Here is a 22,911-nt window from a genome sequence, read left to right on the forward strand (position 1 = left end):
CATGATACTGCGTGTCTGGGTGTATGCAACACTGTGTACACCTATCTCTGTATGTGTGCATGCACACCGCCTGGAGCTAGAGAGGGCTCTCCTGTTTGTCTGCTCCTAGCGATAGGTGACAAGAGCTTCAGTGCGTCTGAATCTTAAGTGGATCGGAACATCAAACAGATAATATTAAAGCCCCAAATCTTCCGTGGCACTTTGGTCCTTTATTTATTTCTCTTGGCTGGGTAAATACAAGTATTTTTTTTTCCTTGCACACACAAAAAAAAAAAGATTCACATTGACAAATCAGCAGCCTTAAATGGTAATAAAGTCCGTTACCATTTTGTTGATTTTGTGGGTTTCGCACAACACATTTCTGAACTACTTATTAAGCGCAGCCCGTAAATTAAATAACAAAAGCACATTCACCACCACATCAGACAGATAGAAATGCAGATTACTTCTGAGCCAAGCATCCAATGTCAAACACGCCAACACCAGTATTTAACTGACTGTTCTGCAGTAGATTTCTCTAATGTGAAAAAATAAAACCAGCATTCAAAGTCACAGAAAAATCCTAAAATCGTTGTGCAGGGATTTTCTGGCAGCAGGTAAATTTCCACCGATCAGAAAAATAATCAAGCATATGAAAGAGAATAAGGGCACCAACAGTCTCTGTTTTAAGTTGTGAAACTTCAATCAAGCTCAAAGGCTGGTGAACCTCACAGAACATTTAAGAATGCTCTAGCCATAAAAGTCAAATCATTTCTTGTAAGAAAAAATAAAACCAAATGGCCGACGAGTTTCCATTTATTTTCTCTTAGCTACTTACTTTTTTTCCACCCTGTCTAAAGACTGAAGAGTCAGAAAGTATACACACACACACACTCTTTCTTATTGGAAGGACAGACTTCCCTTGATGACAGGCGGGTTCCATAGGCCACTGTTACCTTGAAATGTATATACTTAAGATCTGTATTTGGCAGCGACAAAAGAATCAAAACGATCCGGAGATCGCCAGTCTACTTTTTTTTTTTTTTTAAATAAACTGTAAGATCTTTTTCTGACTGAAACTAAACACACAAATCGGAACGTCTCAATTTTCCAGGAAACCACAGGCAAGCAAAGCTTTCTCTATCGTACACTAAAAGCATGCAGCCGGGCGGGATGATATCACGGTAAAAGTTGCAGCAAGCGGAATGATCAGCTGCCTTGAACACTTACTGAGAAAATGGAAGTGTTTTGGTCTCTCTTTGATTTCCGTCCCTTTGCTGTACTTGTATTCTGGCTGTTTCTCTGAGGCGGGGGTTGAAGAATGGCAAGAAAAAAACCCCCGATGTTTGAATAAACAGGAAGTACTGTGCGGCAATGAACACACACTGGAACACTGCCCTGGTAGGCAACAACAGAAGACCTGCCTCCACAGTAGCAATGTCTGCGCTTACTGAACGACAAAGAAACCACAAGAATTCCTCAACAAATTCTTCACTCACAAAGTTGAAAGATCACTTGGAGCTCCCGCAGGTGATTTGAAAGGCGTGGGAGGCATAGCCGTGTGTCCCTAATCATAGCTGCCACAAGCAGAAACATGCAGAACTAATTACGTCTACTAATCGGTACCGGTCCAACAATCGAACATGGGATTTGGTGGTGGTAGGTTTTTTTTTTGTTTTCTGGAGACGGTGAATTCACCTTCCAGCAAATCTCTGCTTTTCCAATAAAATATATTTATACTTAACCAAATAAATTTGCCTCCCCCCCCCATAAAAGACAAAAAAAACCAAAAAACCTTCATCTTTCATTTTACTATTTCACTAAACTGTATTTTATTCCTCCTTCCCACTACCTAATTTCTTTAAAAAAAAATAAAAACGGGAGATTTGTACAGATGGGTGTGTGTATGGTGAACTTTTATTTTCTTGTTATAAAATTTCTGGTTTCAGTCTTGACAGAAGAGTGCCCATTTAACTGGAGAGGATGGACTTCCTCACCCCATTCATCACGGTGTTGTCTCATGTCATCCGGGTGATGTGACACAGAGAAACTGTCAGGCACAGTAAACTGGAACAGGGAGGCCAGTTTGTAAAAAGATGACGCGTCCCAAGCCATAGTCAATAAAGTAGGGGGCTAGGGGACAGAGAGTACCCACAAGACAGAACAGGATTCCTCTAAAGCGCACACTGCTGTTGTGGCAACGTGCTCCTGACTTATCTTTAGCTGTGGAGTCGTGGACTGTCTGTCATCCTGGGTGCTAAGGCTCTGTTGGAATAACTCATTGGGAGCTGTCAGGAGGATGTTTGCATAGGCCCCAATCTTTCTCTTCATAGAAGGAATTTTTTTTTTTTTTAACTGGAATTCATCTCCTTTTGATCTCACATTCAAAGCAACAGCAGCTTGATAGACGTGCAAGACTTAAAGCAAATCCAGACACTAAAGATAACCCGCCACACTGTGACAGGCAGGAGCATCGAAAGCTTATAAAAATGAAGCGAACAGCGTGTCGTCTGAGTATTACAATAGCAGAAATCAAGAGACATATTAGGTGGAACTGATCAGTCACAAAAACAGTTCAAAAGGCAGATCATAGAAACAGATGACTAGGATAGGGGGAAAAAAGGCTTTGCTTTAGAGGGAATCGGCTTCCTTTCCAATACCAAGGTGCTTTGGCTCCAGAATGCTGAAATAAAGGACCAAGATGCTCTTGGGCGCGCTCTTTTCTAACAGGCTTGCTCTCCAGGGAAACATCTCTTGTCTTATTCCCATAGCAAAAGCCCTTCCAAGTTGGGCTACTAGTGATTAAACAACAGGCCAGACTTTCTGATTAGTTTGCTCATCAGCATGTTCTGATCAGGGCATTTCCAAAATACTGTGCTTTCAGGCTGCTAGAAGAGGCCCAGCTTGCTGTGACAATGCCCCCTTGTGGTGAACACTGCTTCCTTTGGAGCACACTTATGGCATGAACACATTAATAGGGTAATGTACAATTTATTTATCTGCAGTCCAGATTATGTAAGTCAAAATCCTTAATTATATTTTCTGCTGTTCTAAAAGATATGAACAACATTGCAAGCAGGATCCTGATGGACACATCTCTTATGGACATTTATTTCAATTAATGGACAAGGACTGGTAGGGATCAAAAGCCATTACTGTTCGAAAGCAGCCAGGGCTGTCTATGTGAAATGAGTTGACGTTGTCCATTTAAGTTCTAGTAGACAGACGCTTGTATTGCTAAATAAAACAACAAAACACAATACCAAGCACTAGCTTGACTTTTTGTTGGCAGTCTCAGGAGAGAGTACAAGGATTAATGAAAGACAACTCCCACCCTTAGGACCTTGTTCACAAAGGCCTTCCTCCCACTCTGTGTCTATGGGGAAAGGCCTTGATAAGTTAGGACCCTCAGAGGTGGTCCAACCAGAACTGGGATGCGGCACAGTGCAGGGGGGCATTTTTCACCTGCTCTGTGGTCAGCTTTTGTTTCCAGTGTTGCCATCTGGTACATTTCAACAAACTAAAGACTCACTAGAAAATAAATTGATATGGAATGAAGCACCACTAGCCATAGTCGTTCTGACTTTGGTGGCTGCACCAGCACAAGGACTCTGTAGACCCTTCCTGCTGGGGAAGAAAGATGGCATCTTCAGAATGGAATGCGGTCATTCTGGAGGAGTGGGTGGGGTCTGAGTATCCACTAACAGGATTGCTAATTTTTTTGCCAGGGGTGGGAGGCCAGTCCTGGAGGGGGGTTTCTTCATTTGTGAAGTACAAAAGCTGAAGGGGGGGGGGGGCGTTCGCACTTTGAATGGGAGGACCTAGAAGTCTGCAGCAGGAAGTGGTTGTTGAACTGATCTTTATTTTGGGGAAAAGAAATCCCACCTTTAAGCAGCCCTTATACTTCAGTTGAAGAGATAGCATGTGAAGTGAAAATGCAGCACCAGGCCAGAGATAGATGTTACATTCTTGGCATTAACAAGCCCATGGTAAATAGCATGTGGAGGAGAAAATACCATGGTATTTGCTGTGAGCAATTTAAAGCCTCATTTGCATATGGTGCTAATTTTAGAAGATTCCCATTAATGATATTAGATCCCAGTGTAGCATGCTCATTAGGTCTTTAATGCATGGCACACTACTTTAAGCTCACTGAAAAAGGACTTCATAGTGCACACTAATCTTTACTACATAAGTCCCACAGTTTTCAACATAGTTTTTGAGCTATTACTGTACACTGTTCTAACCATGAACTACGTCCAGTAGTGTTACAGAACTAAGTAGAACTGTAGTGACAATTGCCTATGATTCTTATTGGTGTGAATAGATACAAACTTATTTTCACTCTTGTTCAGTCTCACTCCTATAGAGTAATGCCCTTCTTTCCCCAACAAGCAGAGCACTACATTTTAGAAGTACATTCTACAACATTAGCATCTTCATTTTTTTTTCCTGATATACTGCTACTACTATTTATCATTTTAAAGCGCTATTAGACATGCAGCACACACACACACATTTTATTTTCTTGCACTTTGGCAAAACTGGTATCATTTATTTTCTCATTTACAGTAAAAAGGTTTACTAAAGGTAAACTCAGTTTTTCCAGAATCAGTGACTCTAAGAAATCAAGTTGTTAACAACCACTACGATGCTATATCCATGTTCGAAATATATAAACCGTTAACAGTTCTAGCATGTTTCTCAACACAGAACACAAGTCTGAGTGATGTCAACATCACATCTAATACTGCATCAGAGAATGGCTCCCAATTCCCCACCATCATCAGTCTGTGTTACTAACAGAAATGTTTGTTTCCAGCCTCTGACTGCATGTGCAAAAGAGAATGCTGAAAAACAATAACCCATGCAACAAACTTCACAGAGACACAATTTAAATTACTCATCATTCTGGAATGAGAAAATGCAGGTAAATTTCCAGTTGAAGCAGCTGCTCACTGGCTTGGCTTATTAAAGCTGGTGGCAAATGGTATCCTATGGAAAGGAGTCTCTCTTTGTTGCCTCTCCCAGAGAATGCCTCTGCGAGGATCTTAAAGTTACTATTTAAGTAACTTCCGTGGCTATGCTATGCAAGCATAGTTATGGACCAGCTCAATACCATCTTGTTTAATTGTTTATACATTTTTATATACCGACCTTCCTCAAAGATATCAAGTCGGTTAACAGTACAGCAAATACATCTCAGTTAACCATCTTCGACTTAACCATGTCCAGTGTTTGCAATTATATTGTCTTATATGTCTATGCTTCGTCCCTATGAAGCCTCCTGGTTAGCCTACTTTCCAAAGAAAAAAACAAAACAGTAGGCTTATGTATGTGTGTGCTCTCCACCTCCTCCCCAGAGAATGTCAGGGGGCCCATGAGACAAGGGTATCCTGAAAGGGATATTTTAATTTTTTGGATCCACCTATATGCCTACATTCTAGAAAGCAAGCTCCATTCTTCATGAACCAATTTATTGAGTTTTGTAGTTCCAGCATCATCTTGATTGTTTTTCTCCTGAATGATGTATGTTTTCCTGGTGTGAATGAAAGGACTGCAAATTAAAATCTTTCCTTCTCTAGAAAGTAGGTACAGGGCAGCCAGGGTCATATAAACTTCTCTACATCTGCACTCAGCAGTAGATTCTCTTTATCCTAGTCAGAGTAGTTCAGTTGTCAGGACTGATTAATCAATAAACTCTGTTGGGATTGCCAACTACGTACCAATTATGTTTTCAGTGTTAATAACATTTGTTAATTGGTAAAATGCACTAAGCTCACAAAGTCATTTCATAAAAAACAGTGAATGCTCATCAAATGGTAAAAAGCTTTTGGTCTTTACTAACTGAGGCCCAAACTGAAACAGCTGACCATTTCCTGGACTAAATATTCTATGTACCCATATCAATCGCGTCAACCATTCAGTTCCCCCTATTGCTTCAATTTATAACGTGACTTTCACTGACTTGAATGTGATAGGATATTGCGAGGGATAGCCTCAATTTTCTTTTTAGGGATGGCAGTTTTACCCTACTCTTCTGGGATTCCTGCTCAATCAGAATCAGCCTCTATTGGCCCATTGTACCATGAGCCTTTATTCACAACTTCAGGAACAAGTTTTTCCCTGTTTTCTATCCCCTCCCAGCTTACTTTAGTCCAGTCATTACAGCGACAGTTCTTGGCTAATGGCTTTGCATAAAGACTCTTTCTGGAATCCTGCAATTGAGGCAGTAGACATTGCCACTACATGATGACTAAATCTCCCTCCTTCAAGAGATGTGAAACACTGCCTCTGAAGTATTCTTAGTCCTGGCTGATCAGGGAGTGGGAACACATGGAATGGGAATCCAATCTGAATGCACCACATGGCATTACCATTGAGATACCAGGCCAGATCGGCTACTACAGATTAAAAAAGAAAACAACCACATGAAAAAATAAGAGCAGAATATTCTGTGCCTGTTTTTCTATTGAGACTATAGTGTACCACCCAGATACAACCAATGATATAATAAAGATATAGCCATTTGCTACTCGAATAGCCTGGAACAGCATTAATAATAAAGTAAGAAAAGTAACAGTACAGTGTAACTACATGGAAAAGAAAGCACGTACAAGATGTGCAAAAAGATTCACAATGAAAAGTGAAAATGGTGAAATATAGTCTCTTTATATGTGCAGAAAAATTAGTGAAACATGGCTGATTCTATATATTTTTCACCTTAGAATTTAAGAGGAAAACTTGCCAAATTCATCAAGAATACTTTTTTCTTAAAAAAAATAAAAAAAAAAATAAAAAATAAAGGCAAAATATAACAAAACTGGCAAATTCTATCATTTTCTCCATGTTTCATGGAAATTTTCCATGACAGCCTATAGGGATTATTTTCACAATATGCTGGTTGGTTAGGAAGTTTCATTCCATTTCAGCCAACCACACTATCAGAACTCCCTTGCCCACCCCGCAAAATAAAATTATTGCATTTTCAGGGTAACTAGAATATGAAATTGACTGGGTCCTTAGACCAAATATATGTAAATATGTTTCAGGATTATTAGTTGTGGTTACTCTAAAAACCAGATCCTGTGCTAACCAAGAAATTATTGCTGATTAGCAAGTTACCATCCTACATCTAGAAACGCTTTGACGGTTTCCATGCTTCTTGGTCAATAAGAGGGTATTTTCAAAAGGCATTTCCTTGGGTAAAGCACTTTACCCACAGACATGGGCTTCTATAAAATGTCCCACCCAATCTGCAGTAACAGTACACGCATAAAACCGGCGTGCACACTCTTTTACCTGGCATTCATGATCGGCATATCAGGGGGCAGGGTTTCCATTTTCATGTATAGTTTGATTTTAAAAAACATGCATATAAATTTTCAAGGCATAGTCACATAATAAATGTGCATGGGTAGTTTTGCCAGGGTGATTTTGAAAGCGAACTATTGCAAAATTACCTCTTTGAAAAACAGCATGTATTTATAAAAAGAAACTACATTTTATTATAAAGTTGAGTTGCAAAAACTATGGATAGAAATATTCTGTAGAAGAAAGTTGGAACCCCCCCCCCGCCGAAGTTGTACAATACTTTGTTTTTAAGATTAAGCTCTTTATTTCATCTGAAGCAAGAACAAAGTAATTCACTTAAACAATTTTCTACTTAGAGCTGTTTGTTAACAAACACAAAATGAACCAGCAGCGCTGGGTTAAAGGGTAGCAGAATTCCACATTATAATTTAGCCTGTGCTTATTCCTGATTAAGGACACCCTCTGGGACATAAAAAGCAAGATCTTCCTTTGCAGAAGGCATAGCTTTTAAAATTAGCCTTTTCTGCATAATAAATCAACAGGAAAATGCAGATTTAAAAGTATTTTAATCAATTTGTCCTAGCATGATTGTATTTTCAGCAAGATAATAAAATGCCAAAATATAAGGTAAAATGAAAGGAATCTAAAATTGTCTCAATCATTTTCTTTCATACTTTTACACTTATTTAAATGCTGTTAAAACTATATTAAAAAAACCCCCTTGCCTCTTTAATCTATTAACATCACAACTAATATGCCTCAGCCTTTTAGAAAAACTACAACTTCTTGAGACTTTTGATATGATCTGCACCAACCATAGCTGAAAGGCTTTGTAACCAATCCATTTACCTGAACTAATACAGTTACCCAACTTAAAGACAATGCAAGTCTCACAGGGATATCAGTCAAAGATATTACTGATGCAGGCAATCGCTCTAAATCCAAATCCATTCAAGCACAAGAAATGGAATTCCGTGGCCAAAGACAGAAGCATGTTACTGACATGGGACAACATGTGGATATTCCAGCTCAGGAGAGAGCATGGCCCTTATGGTTACAGCAATGACAAGATACTTGTCAATCTCCTGTCCCCTGAAGTATGCACTTACAGGCCGATACAGAAAAACGCGCGGGGAGAGCCGGCGAGCGCCAGCTCTCCCGACCTGCGCACAGGCCACTCTTCTGGGCATGCGATACAGAAAGTCCAGGTATGTAAATCAGGGCTCGCGGTAAAAGGAGGCGCTAGGGACACTAGCGCGTCCCTAGCGCCTCCTTTTTGACAGAAGCGGCGGCTGTCAGCGGGTTTGACAGCCGACACTCAATTTTACCGGTGTCGGTTCTCGAACCCACTGACAGCCACGGATTCGGAAAACAGATGCCGGCTAAATTGAGCGTCCACCTTCTGACCCACGGGCAGATTTTTAATTTTTTTTTTGTTTTAATTTTTAATTTTTTTTTTAAATTTTGGGGCGTCAGATTTAATATCGCTATGATATTAAGTCAGAGGGTGTACAGAAAAGCAGTTTTTTCTGCTTTTCTGTACACTTCCCCGGTGCCGGCAGGAATTAATTTCTGAGAGTAAAATGTGTGGCTTGGCTGCACATTTTACTTTCTGAATCGCGCGGGAATAACTAATAGGGCCATCAACATGCATTTGCATGTTGCGGGCGCTATTAGTTTCGGGGGGTTTGCTGCGCGTTTTCGACACACTATTATTACCCCTTACTGTATAAGGGGTAAAATTAGCGCGTCGAAAATGCGCGTCCAAACGCGGGCTAACAGTGAGCTCCATCGAAGCGCACTTTACTGTATCAGCCTGTTAGAAGGTAAACACTTTGGGGCAGGGGTTTTTTTATATCTGAGTGTAATTTGGTGGAGAACAATGCATACATAGCAAAATAAATAAAAATAGCAATCAAGTAATGTTGGCAGATGAAGATCAACTGGCCCATCCCAGTCTCCCCACTTATTCCAGACTCATCTTTACATCAGAAATGGAGTTTGCTTATGTAAACTGCTCATGGTGGAGGTAAAGTTTTGTAATAATTTACACTAAATTCCTACTCTTTTCCTATCCTTACTCAATCTAACCATTTTATTTCTTTAGGTCTGACCCTGGCCATTCAATATTCTTCTTCTTTTTGGGCTTGTTCTGGACTTGAATGTCACAGTAGACCTTGAATGTGAAATGTCTTCCAGCTAATTGCCCTAATTGCTTGAAGATGTGAAGGCAGCTGAAACCTGATCCCCTTGGCCATTGTAGAGACCAGGAACAACACAGGAATGTTTACATAGTGGCTTGAGTTTAATAGACAGTAGAGCTGAGTTTCAGACAGCTAGCAAAAACAGAGCCTAATAGGTGACCTCTTAATGCAGTCCTCCTTTTTTAAACAAAATGCAATTTCATGATCTAAATGGCCAGGTTCTGAATGACAAGGTTATCTGGTTGACTTTCTGGAGTGAGTACACACTGCACTGCACCTGACATTTACACCAGAAACTCTATATTGAATGAATTTCTTTTACCTTAAAACAAAAACATTTCAAGTGTCAAGTCCCCTTATAAATAGATCACTCATGCACTGCGTTTTCTACCATACACCATTGTTTGCCATTTTAAACAGTCTGTCACACTGATTAGCCCTCTAAAGCAGTTTTACCCCATGGATCAGGAGGCAAACTGTGGCTCTTCTAGGTCTATTACATCACACGTTATGAAACCATGTCAAATAAAATGGTGTTACAGTATTTAGGGTTAAAAATCATATAGCAACATTTACAATCCTTTAGCTCCTGGATTAGATAACCTGGCGCCATTTCTATGATCCATTCATAGTACAGGACTACTCCAGGATTAAAATGTGGAATAGTGCAAGTTTGTGTTCAAACTTAATCTTGGAGTAGACTTCAAAATTCTAGTCCCACACAATAATTAAATCCAGCACTGGTTACTCCTGGAATAATTTAATCCACTGCTGAAATTACATCTCTGGGAAGGATTAGATATATGATATCTGTGTCTCTCACTTTCCAGTGTCCTTCCAGTATGAACACAAGCAGTAGTGGGTAAAGACAGTGGACTGCCATATAAAAGGACACAAACAGTATTAGAGAGGCACCTAATTGTTTAAAAAAAAAAAAAAAAAGGCTCACTGATGTTATGTCTTATTCAGGAACATACACCTAACCAAAAAATACATTATTATACTACAGCTATTTATTTATTTATTTATTTATTTATTTATTTATTTAAGGTTTTTATATACTGGCATTCATGATAAAATCACATCATGCTGGTTTACATTAAAACAGTTTAAACTATTAAAATATTAAGTGAGGATCACTGTTACATTTATAAATATTGGCATATTTATCAATTCAAATGTTCTTAATTGTGCATTTGATAATAAGTTGTAAACCGATGTGATGTTTCCTACGAATGTTGGTATAAAAACCCCCAATAAATAAAATAAATAAATAAATATTAAACATAATCATTTTCTGAGAACTCAAAAATGATGCAAAAAGCAGAGTTGTATGTGTGTGATGTTTCAAATCCAACATGAAAATGAATATTAAAAACTCAGTGAAAGTCAAAACCCACAGAAAGGGGTAGATAACAGCAAGAGACATTATTGTAAGTATAAGCCAGGAAAAAAAAAGCATAACACTACAGAAGTACAACCGATCCTTTGGATAACTGGTGCACTGAACTTTAAAAAGAATTCTTTATAAGTGCAATGTTTGAATCTCTGCTACTGTCTTCTAGACAAAAAAATAAATATTTCTTCAGAAACAAATGGGAGAAGGGGGAAAAGAGTGAAGCTGCACCTAGACAAAGGACAGAAGAAGAAGAAGAGGGCACACAGTGTGCAGGAAAGAAAAGGGAGGAAATATGTAATTACCACACAGGTTAAACTCAAGCCTAGGTCCTTCTGCTCCTCTGTCACCTGAAATGCTATGTTATATTAAGACCTGGAGGCTGTCCTTGTGGGGTGGTGGGAACTGGGACAATTGTGCCCACAGGCACAAATGAACAGGAAGTTACACCACCTGTCACTTCCTGTTCCTTTGTGCCTGTGGGCCTGGGAAGGCAGCATGGCAGGTACAGATGGAGGGGACATCTCCCCTCCCCCACAGTGCTCCTCAACCTCAGTCTTCAAAGGCCGATCCTGCATCCTTCCCCTGCCTCACCCTTCCGCCGGGCCTCCTCTGCTGAGACCACTCACCACAGTAACCACCTGGGGATGTATGTCCCTTTTTTATATCCCCTTTAGGGGTAGAAATATATTTATAAAACTTAGGCAGCAATCCAAGACTTTTAGGAACCAGGGAAACATTTTTTCCTTACCTTTTTTTGCCTTTTTTTTTTTTGTTGTTGTTGCTGCTATTTTGCTTGGTTTTTCTTTTTGTTTTGCAGGGTACTACATTTTTAAGAACATAAGAACTTGCCATACTGGGTCAGACCAAAGGTCCATCAAGCCCAGCATCCTGTTTCCAAAAGTGGCCAATCCATGCTACAAGTACCTGGCAAGTACCCAAAAACTTTGATAGGTTATTAGGCAGCAAACAACTGGCTAACGAACAACTTATCTTAAACATAAAACAAAGAATACAATGTTAGGACAGAAGCACATTATGATACATCTAAACATTTGCTCATTCATTTAAAGTGAGAAATTATTTTCATGCATATAGAGACAGATAGAAACCTTTTAATTTTAGGCCCTGTTTCTAAAAGAAGCATTTTTAACTTAAAAATAGGCTGATATATATATATATATATATACATATATTAAATTCATGTCAATTTAAAGATTTAGTATAAACTAGTTCAAACCAGTGGGAGGAACACCAAGGGGGAAAAAGTAAACATTGTCCACCAAGTCATTCCCTTTTAAGCTCCATACAGAGTCGGTGCCTGGTACCACAGCCTGCCCTGCATGTTGGGGAGGTCAACAAAGCTATGCTAAATTGACAGGTTCGGTTTATAGCAGGCCAGCACTTTGTTTGGATACTCTGGCCTTGCCCACCGCTGGCGTAACAGAAAGGCAAAAAAACTTCCAATATGTTGCTCAGGGCTGAACTGCAAACAATGCCAGCAACCAGTGAAAAATTTTTAACTCCCTCATAACCAGCCAAGCAACATAGTGTTGAATCAACATGCTAAAGCTGGGGATGCCAGAAGAGGATAGGATGGTACAGAGTGCTTAAATTAATGCAACCTTGCTGAGATGATCAAGCAGAACCTATTTAGGTTCCTGCCACATAAAAGGAAAGTGGCTGTCTGACAAGGTCAAGTCAATAAATGCATCATTTTTTAAACAAAATGGATTAAAAGTAGTTTTTGTTTATATTAATATGCTCTAATTTCCTATCGATGGACACTATTTTGTTGTGCTGTCTCATCTTGGAATTTCATCTGAATCCGAGATTTGTGCTCTATTCATGCTTAACTAGTTCAAGAAATTAGCATCATCCAAATATTCTCCGACTAATACTCAGCCATAAATATGACTCATTTAAAGATGGAAAACTAAACATTCATTAAACCAGTTAGAACCTTATAGCTCGCATTACCTCAGTACTTTCTTTTGTTCTAAGATGGGTTATAAATTACCTCCTTTACCCTTTTAATTCTACTCTACGTACATCCCACTGCTGGGAAACACATTATTTCATATTACTAGGGGGAACAAAAAAAAAAAAGGAAGATCTGTTTTCCGCAAATGTATTTTTGAAACTACACTTTCCCGTTATTGAAAGAAAATTGTGTTTATTACTCCTTTAGCATAGTGTAAACTCATAAACGTCAACAGAGAGTACAAGGAAAACTGTCAACTAAGTATTGTTTCCTTCATGCGATTCTCTTCCAAGTCAATTACACCTTTCAAGTTCTGGGGCATTGTGTGATAAACTGGCAGTAAAAATCATTCACATTAATATACCATGGTGCCTTGCCTGCAAAAGGTAATTAAAGAAGTAAATGACTCATAAGAATAGACATATTAGCTGCAAAATGAAAGGCAACTCAGCTGCCACATGAAAATATGTACCATTAAGATACTGCATTTTCATATTCCTGTAATCAGCTTCAGTAGACTAATGCTTATTTAATCCAGTTCTCTGCTAAGTCCATCACAACTGTTTTTTGCTGTTTTCTCCTTGACTGAACATTATGTGCGCAGGTTTGGAATAAATACTGCAATAAGATTTTTGCATACACAACTGAAGAACAGCTTCCTGTGTTCTACAAACAACTTTTCTTTTCTCAAAGAAAGGAAAGGGGTGAGGTGGGGAGGGAGCAAGGGACAGGGGGGAATGATCCAGAAATGTTTTCCAGAACACAAACATTTTTATAGGTGCAGTGCACAGTCTCACCAATGCAATTTTATTCTTTGGGTACAGAGCATCATTTTCAAAGTCATTTATGCTGGCAAATTAAAAGATTTAACCGGGTAATTTGGGTCTCTGAAAATTGGCCTCCTTCAACCAGGTTACAAGTACGTGCAATCTTTCACGTTACAAACACAATTAGCCGGGCCACGAGGATGCATTCCCAGAGGCGCGTCTAGGCCTGGAGAGGACCCAATCTATGCCCATTAGTTTCCACTGAATTGTCACCTGCACAAAAAGCAGCTGCAAAGTGTGTACTTTGTATCCGCAGCTTATTTTACTCCTAGGGGGAATTCTGCACAACACAGCGTTCACCTTTTTTTTCCCCGTTTGGAATTTGCAAGAACCGGCTCTGTTAGCAGGAAGAGCTGAGCTAGCTGTCTGTTTAAAGAGTGAGGTACTGCAAGTCTGCGGGAAGAGGAGGATTGTAGCCGGTGCTGTTATTGCAAGATGTTGAGAAGAGTGCGGGATTTCGGGCACTGTCTGAGAGCCGTGCTGTGCTGGACGATGACCAGCTGTTCCAGGGCAGTGCCTACAAAACGGGTGGGTGAGTAGGAGAGAAAGGAACAAGGGAAGGGCTGGTGGAAGCAGGTAGAGGGGTGATGGAGACTGGGGGTTGGAGGGAGAGACAAGCTGGAGAGGAAGCTGTTGGGAGGGAATCTGTGGGCTGAAATAAACTGGGGGTGAAGGGAGAGAGAGCACTGGAAGAACTAGATGGGGGAGCAGGGGAAGAGAGGGCTGGAGGGGGCAACCTGGAGGACAAGAGGGCATTGAGGGAGAGGTGAGCTAAGGAAAGAGAAGAGTGGCCTACTGCCATATGGTTGGGGCTTTTAGTTTTCAGGTATTTTAATTTAGCAATCTGTGGAGCCAAGAGCAGCTGCTGGCAGCACGGACTTCCTTTGACTGCTGATATCTGTAGCAACAACCATGGGACACCACCACTGTGATGCCACAAATCCTGGCAGCTGCAAGTCGTCAGCTCTGTCTACAGATTTAGAGCTGCACTTGGACTCCGTGGACTGGTAACATAGTCTTAGTTACATTGTCCTATTACTGTCCTGCAGAGGGAATTCTGCACCAAAAACTTTAAACTGTGGCATCTTTGAGTTAGAACTTCTCTGTTTTGAAGTTTAAATTAATTACTATTATTTTTATTTTGAAAAATGCAATAAGCAGAGCTTGTAGGATATAAAAATACTGGAGGTAACTTTCAAAAGGATTTACATGCGTAAAAGTGTTGCATGTAAATGGGCTTTTGAAAATTGCTACTTCTACACATGTAACTCCTTTGAAATTTCAATTTTCAAAAGGTTTTATGCACATAAATGTACTTTATGCGTGTACATTTGCTTTTCAAAATTGCTATGATATATGCTACTTTTACGTGCGTAAATCCTTTTGAAAATTGCCTCCAAAGAGCCTAACTTTCAAACCTATCTGTGGTTCAGCGTTTCTACACAAAAGAGGACATGTGCAGATTAATGCTAGTATTTTATAAACTATGTGGCAGAAGATGCACAGTTAAAATACTGTATATTTCTACTCTGCATGGATGTTTCAGTACACGTGAATATTTCCAATGCAAGAAAACACATACTTTCTCTACCCATTTTATAAATAAATTTGTAAAATAATCATGACACTGTGCAAATAAACACTCAGAATTAAACATGGAAGCAGGTATATTTTAAAAGTATGCACGTGTACTTGGAATCTCCAATTTTCTGACACTTCCACCAGTTCTCTCAGTCCTTCTTTAGTTCATGTAGACCCTCTAACACTTCACCCCGAATCTTCACCAATTCATCTACACCTCGCAACCAAAAAAACATGTTCGACGGCCCGCATTCAGGAACCCAGCCATTTTAAAACATATGCGCATATATGCATGCATGTTATAAAATAGACTGAGCACTCGCACGTGTGTACAATTTTAAGTGGGCACACGACTATGAACGGAAATGCTGCTTCTATCACATAAATGGGGGGATTTTAGTAGACGTGTGCTGACGCCATTTCCAGTTTTCCCAGTTCACCCAGGTAAGGGATAGACTTCCAAACTCCCCTGTTTCCCCTGTTAGCCCTTATCTTTAAAACCCCACCGATCTATTTTTCTATATTTTATTACTTACGCACCTTCCATAGCAGAAGAAAGGTTATGCAGCAGGGGACCCTGGCGCGCATCTGTGTGAGTAAGTATTTATGCACAAATTTTAAGCTGAAATCCAGGAATGGCCATTTCACGCCCAGACCATGCCCATGCCCTGCCCCTTTTGGAATTGTATGCGGGTGCTTTCTAAAATCCACTTGGCGCATATTAGCCACACATATCCACGTATCTCCCAGTTTTGGCGCACGCTGGCCTTTTTTTAATTCATCTTATAAAGTGCAGACAACATATAAGTCTGATTTCACTTGTGCCAGAAATATAGCAGGTGCGAAAGTGTATGAGCAAGTTCGGAAACATACATGTATATCTCTTACAAAACTACAACTTCCATGTGTGCTTCTTAACCTAGTCCTCCCAAAATGCCCCTTTTTTCTCCAGTAAAAAGCATGTGTGAAACTGAAAATAAGCACGTACTCTCGTCATTTATAACATAGTATGTTTGCAGGTGCATGCTATTTATGAAAAAAACCCTTTCACGCCATTGTGCAAGAAAATTTGAAATTATGCAGAATTTAAAAATTTGTATGCAGTATTCCTATAGAAATACAATTTTCAAAGTGAAGGAACAAAATTAGTTTTCCTTTGAAAATTAAGAACATGGTTCGTGGGTACTTTATATCAGTAGACTATGCATCTAGGAAAGGAGTTTGAAATTTGTCCCCACAGGGATGGTAACTTTTAAACAGGCGCACATGTGCATGCGTTTGTCGACCCGTGTCCGGAGAAACGTCCATTTTATAACATACATGTGTATATGTGCACATTCTAAAACAGCCTGGGTGCATGTACATGTGCCCGCAATTTCAAATAGATACCCACATTTGCATGCAAATGCTGCTTCTACCATGTAAATGGGGGAATTTTATAAGGGATGCATGCCAATGCCATTTGCTATTTTCCCAGTTCATTCCCAGTTTAGGGATAAGACTTGCACACCCTCCTAATTTAATAGCTGTCCTTCCCCCCCATTAGCCTTAAAACCCTGCTGCCTTGCCTATAATCTTTTGTTTTACTACTTGCATGCCATCCATAGCAGAAGTAAATTTACGCAGCAGGGGACCCTGGAACACAAAAGGACGCACAAGAATTTACACACACATTTCTTGGCCAGGCCTCGACATGCTCATTCCCCACCCAGACCACGTCCGTGCTCTGCCCCTTTTTAGATACTTTTCCTTTGGGTGCACAGCGGGAGATAATGCATGTCCTTGGGCGGCTCTAAAAATCAGCTTGGCATGCGCCGGCCCAACTTCTGCGTGTATCTCCCGGTTTTGACATGCAAGGGCTTTTAAAATTCACCTTTAAGAATACAGATATTTTCTGGTTAATATTCCATTCTTAGCACAAGAAACTAAGAACTCATTCATTATTACCAGTGAGGCTGGGAGATAATTCAAATGTTTTGGCATTTTGAAGTTCACAGGCCATCATTTTGAAAAGTTTTTCCCCACAGGCAACCAATAAGAGACATTAGTTGAAAGAATGGATATAAATAATTACTGCTGTGTGTAGATACACCTTTTCAAAAAACTGTTTATTACTAGGCTTCAAAGCTCTGTCATGTTCTTTCTTGGGGATAGTAATGCCTTCTTGGCTTTCACCTTACAACTGGAATCTCCCAACAAAACATGGCACTTTACAAACACTTTCAACATGCAGTTCAGAAATTCCCTTTATAATCAGAACATAAATTGAGCAAGTCAACATCTTATAAACATGTCAGAATATGAAGAAGTTACATCTGCTGAGGTCCCTAGGAATCAAGGAGCTGAATTTATAAAGGCATCAAGATGTTCAACCAATCTGACTGTTCCATTGATTGAGCAAGCCTGATTTTTTTTTCCCTTTCAGTCTGGCTGGGGTCCACATGCTTTTATTTATTTAGATATAGCTTGTGCCTTTTCATTGGTAGCTCAAAGCTAGCATTCCTAGTGGGGTCTGGCTAGCAGGGCATTAAACCTCTCCCGTCTCCCCGTTTTATACAAGTTCTCAATCTCAGACAAAGAGCCAAGATAAGACTCTCATCAGATCATGACCAAGACCTTATGTTTGATCTGAACCAAAAAGGCTGAGAGCAAATTACACTGATATTACAGTAGCAGGAGGAGAAGAATTTTCTTCTCAATTGCTGCCTTTCTTCATCATCCATTCTTCTCCCTCATCAGCAGTCCTCATCATCCATTCTGAAAACATGTGTGTCCCACCATTCACATTAGGGAGACTTCATTTTTCAATGTCACAGAAGTCTTTGTAGGTTGCAATATCTTTTAAGGGACCAATTTTTTCCTTGGGTATCACAACCTTCAAAAAACCCAAGATTCTTGTTTTCTCCAGGATCTAAGACTTCTAGCATCCCACACTACATTTATTTTACACATGTACCTAAGGTGGGCAATTTTAAAAGCCATTTCTGTGGGCAAAATACTTTACCAGAGGACAAGGGTTTTTAAAAATCTGCTCTCCCAATATTTATTTTTATCATTCCACTTTTTGACATCTCAAAGCGAACTACATTCTGGTATTTAGGTTTTTCCCTATCCCCAGAGGACTTACAAGCTAGGCTTATATCTGAGGCAATGGAGGGTAAAGTGGCAGTAGAATTTCAACGTTGGTTTCCCTGGCTTTTAGCTCACTGCTCTAACCACTAGGCTACTCCTCCACTGCATGTAAAACCATGCACATAGAATCTCTATGCATGTAAACTTATGCACATATGGGTAGATTTTAAAAGAATTTTAGACTTTATAAGTGATGAAAAGGAGTTGATTTATACAATGCAGCTAGCAGAGACTGCAGTGTATAAATCAACTCCTCGTTAGAATTTTCACTGCATATAAGGTCTAAATTTTTTTAATGATGTCAATTTGACAATGAACACCTCTGAATGTGTCTGTAACACCACCCCTCAAACCCCAACCCACCTCCCAAAAACTCACCTCGAATCAAAGTATTCCCCTTACAATGGTCCATATATTGAAAGTCAGGCTGAGCCTTATAAAGTTCCTCACTCTCTCTTTCTCGTTTGCCGGACGCCTACTGAGGAGCTGTAGCAAAGTTGCACTGGTACATACGTGCACTGGCTAAGGAAAATTAGGGGTTATGCGCTGGCCCCGACTCTGGAATGCCCATGACCTGCCCTTTTCGGCCTACTTCTTCTGGACGCACATTCATTAATGTTAGTGCGCCCTTCCTGTCTATTTAAAATTTACATAGCTCCCGCACAATCCACTTTCGCGCTTATGGGGCCATTTTTGCACTTGCAAGGCTTTTAAAATCTACCTCATAGGGCCTCTATGCATGAAAATTTATCCTCAGTGAGAACAGACATTCCCAGGAACAGGGATGGGAAGGAGTTTGCACTAATATGCATAATTTTGAATTTTCAAATATATTGTGTGGATTCTTTTTACAAAACAAACTACCCGTACAAATTAGCAGGTGTAAATGTGCGGGTAATTTTTGTGGGATAACTTTTAGAAGGAAAGTATGGGCATACTTTCCCTTTGAACAGTACTTAGATTTTGCACAAATACGAGCAAGTATAAAATTACCACCATGGGGTCAACATAGATGGGCTATTTCTTCCTATATATATTGCACCGGTTATCAATGTGAAAAATACTCTCTTTGAACATAAGCAGATGCAAAATACATGCATTAAGAGCATCTGCATATTTATGTGAGCAACCAAGCAAGGGCAAAATAGTGCATGTACTTTAGGTAAGCCTATGTTTATGTACTATGTTCCTCCCCGACCTAAACTAGTACCCATAGGAATGCCTTCTTCTAATGTTGCTAAAAGTACACACCCTATAGAGACCCACGCATGCTTTTAGCAGGGCAAAGGGGAGAAATTTTCAGCCAGGCCAATTTCCTGGGTAAATTCCTTTGAGAACTGCCTTCCTATTTATTTATTTATTTATTTATTTAGCATTTTTATATACCGACTTTCCAATAACAGAATTACTGATCAACTCGGTTTACATTATAACAGAACAATCACATTTACAAGTAAATGTCTTACAATGAACAGGTAGATAAAACTTGGATAGGTAAATATGGGGTTAACCAGTAAAAGATACATTGCCTAATGTAGGCATAAGTAAAGATACAGTGCCTAAATTTAGGTTAAATAAACAGTGCTAATTATAAGACTAGGTTATGATCCTTGACTGCCAAAGTTTACGTGTTTACCTATTGGACACAAGGCAACACATACATAAAAAATATTGAATTAGCAAAGTTTTAAACTTATTCTAATTACACCTCTCATAAGTATGGTATTCTTTTAAATTTGAAACAAAATTAAAAGGAAAAATGTTTGAGTTATATGGATGTGAAGGTGTGGAAATTCTTTTCTATCCCACTTTAACATTTCATGGAGATAAAATATATTTAGTTTTGGTGATCAAGCTATATTGTTGCCTCAAATGTTAATACCAATAGTATAATCAGCAACAAGACTCCTCCCCCTCGACATACTAAAGTAACAGTACTAGCAAAAATAGTTTTATACAATACAGCTGGTATTCCAGCTCAATTGGAATTATCCTCTGTTGGGACATAGTACCAGGAGCCCTTCATTCACAACTACCTCGGGATCTTCTCCTCATCATACATCCCTTCCCAACTTCAGTTACACCAGTTCCTGGTTGAGGACTATGCACCTTGGCTCCTTCAGGAACTCTAAATCCAGACACTAGGTGTCACCACTGCTCAATGACTGGGAGTCTCTACCCCAGGGGCTGTGAATATTGTAAAGATTTCACTTTTAGATTCTCATTATTATTTCATGTCTGAGAAGGTACCTTTAAAATTTTCAAAGTTAATCCTACTTATCCATACTTACAATTATAAATCTAAGAAAAGTGGATTCCAGTTGCACTAATTCATATTAGAATCTCATGCAGACATCAACGTGAGAGTACTAATACAGAATGAAAAAGGATAGTGATTAAAAAATTACCAGAGAATATGACCATGATGAAAGTTGCTCAACTTTTACAACTGTTATTAAAGTATATAAATGATCGTTTTTTTTATTTGTAGTGTTTTTATTTTTTTTTGTTTTGCATTTGTTATTTTTTTGTATTGTATATTTATTTATTTATGATGTAAGTCAGATTATTTTCTGTATATTAGTGAGTAATAAGTTTTAATAACTAAATTTAAATGTAAAAAAATAAAAACAGGACAAATAAAAGAAAGTGCTAAGACCAAGAGAGAAAATATATAAAGCTAAGAGAAAATATATAAAGCCATGAAATGGGCTGCCTGATATTGTTCCCAATCTAGTACCTGATGCCATTTTAATGATTCTTTAAAAGTGTTTGAAGATTTTACAATGCATGTATTTCTTCTCTCTTGTTCAGTATGTTTGCTGAATATGCATTTCTTCCAAAACCAAAAGGACATAAGAAAAAATATCTTCCTTGAAGTAAGTCCAATACATTCCCCTATTATTAATTAATGTTTCAAGCAATATTTTTATGTACTTCAGGCTTATATCATATACAGGCAGAGCTCACTTGGAACCAACAATCAAAGAATTCTATTCTACTCTGTATGTCAAGGAAGAAACAAAACTCAGGTGATCAGAAGAGTAACAGCAATGGCGCCTAGGGAATAAATAGTTCAATAAAAGTTTCTAGTTGTCATTCCTAACAGCTGCACATTTTAGAAATATGCCGGGATTTAAAAAAACAAAACAAAACACAAAACAAAGATTTTCAGCTACAAGCCTCTAAGCCCTCCCATGCATCCACAGCATTCTGAAGAAAACTCTTTAAAGATACCATAGTTGTGGAAAGATAATATTCTGGGAGTATCAGTCATCATGCTGTTACATAGGATTAATTCTGATAATTCCTGGCATCTTTTCTACAAACAGTACACAAAATTAATTTATTAATAAATTTAAAAAGGCAAATTCCAGAAAGGGGGGGGGGGTGGAATCAGAAGGCATCTATTGTACAACGTGTTGCTAAATAAACTTATAGTTAAATTCAGCCTGAAATATCTAAGAAATGAATAGATTAGGATTCAAACATGCAATTAAGCAGATCTGTATGATAAACCTCACTCTATACAGTAATTAGTGCTTTTAGAAATAAGATACCCTCTCTCAGAAGTGCCACAAACACACCACACAGCACTAAATAAGCAGGTCTGCCGGGAAAGTCTACTTGCTATCAAGGGCAAAGCTGCTCTACATGGAGGTAACAGTAAATGACAGACTGCTGTTCAAGTCCATTAGCTACTGCGTGATAGGAGCACATTCACTTTAGCACACGACCTGTGAAAAATCCAAGATCTCCTTAAATCTCTGAATTGGATTGCTGCATTAATTCTTAAGAACTGCAATCCTTCAAGCAAGTCAAATTACCCTCATTAACAGTGGAAAAACTGCCTCTGCAATAAGTTTAAAAAAAAAAAAAGAAGAAAAGTTATTTATTACCTATAATCACTTTGGCGCACACTTCAACAGCCAGCGAGATAAAATAGGACAACAATGTTTTAGGGGCCGCACAGCATTGTGTCGCCGTCCCATAAACACTATTAGCACTGTAACAAAAAATCCGACTGAAATATGATTCCACATGCTTCAGAAAAGAGCAAGGCATACTTGCAAGCAACTGAGGGAAAAAAAATATGTGAAGAAAATAAAAACAACTATTTATTCTCCTTTATACAATGTGAAAATGAACATTTTTGTCACTTGCTGGGCTAGCAATGGAAAATAGTTTCTTTAATTATTCAAGGCTTGAACAATAATCAAGCATAATTCAACATCTATCAACAACCTGAAAATCCACGGGATGGTTATAGGTCTCGGAAGACAACTCTGATCTTCCACCCATCAAGAAACCACCCATTAATAATTTGTAATTCAGCTCATTAACATATACTAAATGGGTAGCACTCAGTACCAATTTAACAGAAGTATTCTGTTGTGATATTTCATGCTTGTAAAGATCTGAGACATTTCTGCAATGATCAAAACTTGTTAAAGTCACAGATTTGGAAATGTTTGTCAAGTCTGTACAGGGACA

At 38.9% G+C, this 22,911-nt stretch overlaps 1 protein-coding gene across 1 annotated transcript in view; it reads right to left on the reverse strand.

Annotated features, from left to right (window-relative positions):
- Nucleotides 1-22,911, reverse strand: part of FOXP1 (forkhead box P1) — a 1,246,052-nt gene that overhangs the window by 264,099 nt on the left and 959,042 nt on the right.

This window comes from Rhinatrema bivittatum, chromosome 4 (genome assembly GCF_901001135.1).
Source record: "Rhinatrema bivittatum chromosome 4, aRhiBiv1.1, whole genome shotgun sequence".
NCBI classification, from domain to species: domain Eukaryota; kingdom Metazoa; phylum Chordata; class Amphibia; order Gymnophiona; family Rhinatrematidae; genus Rhinatrema; species Rhinatrema bivittatum.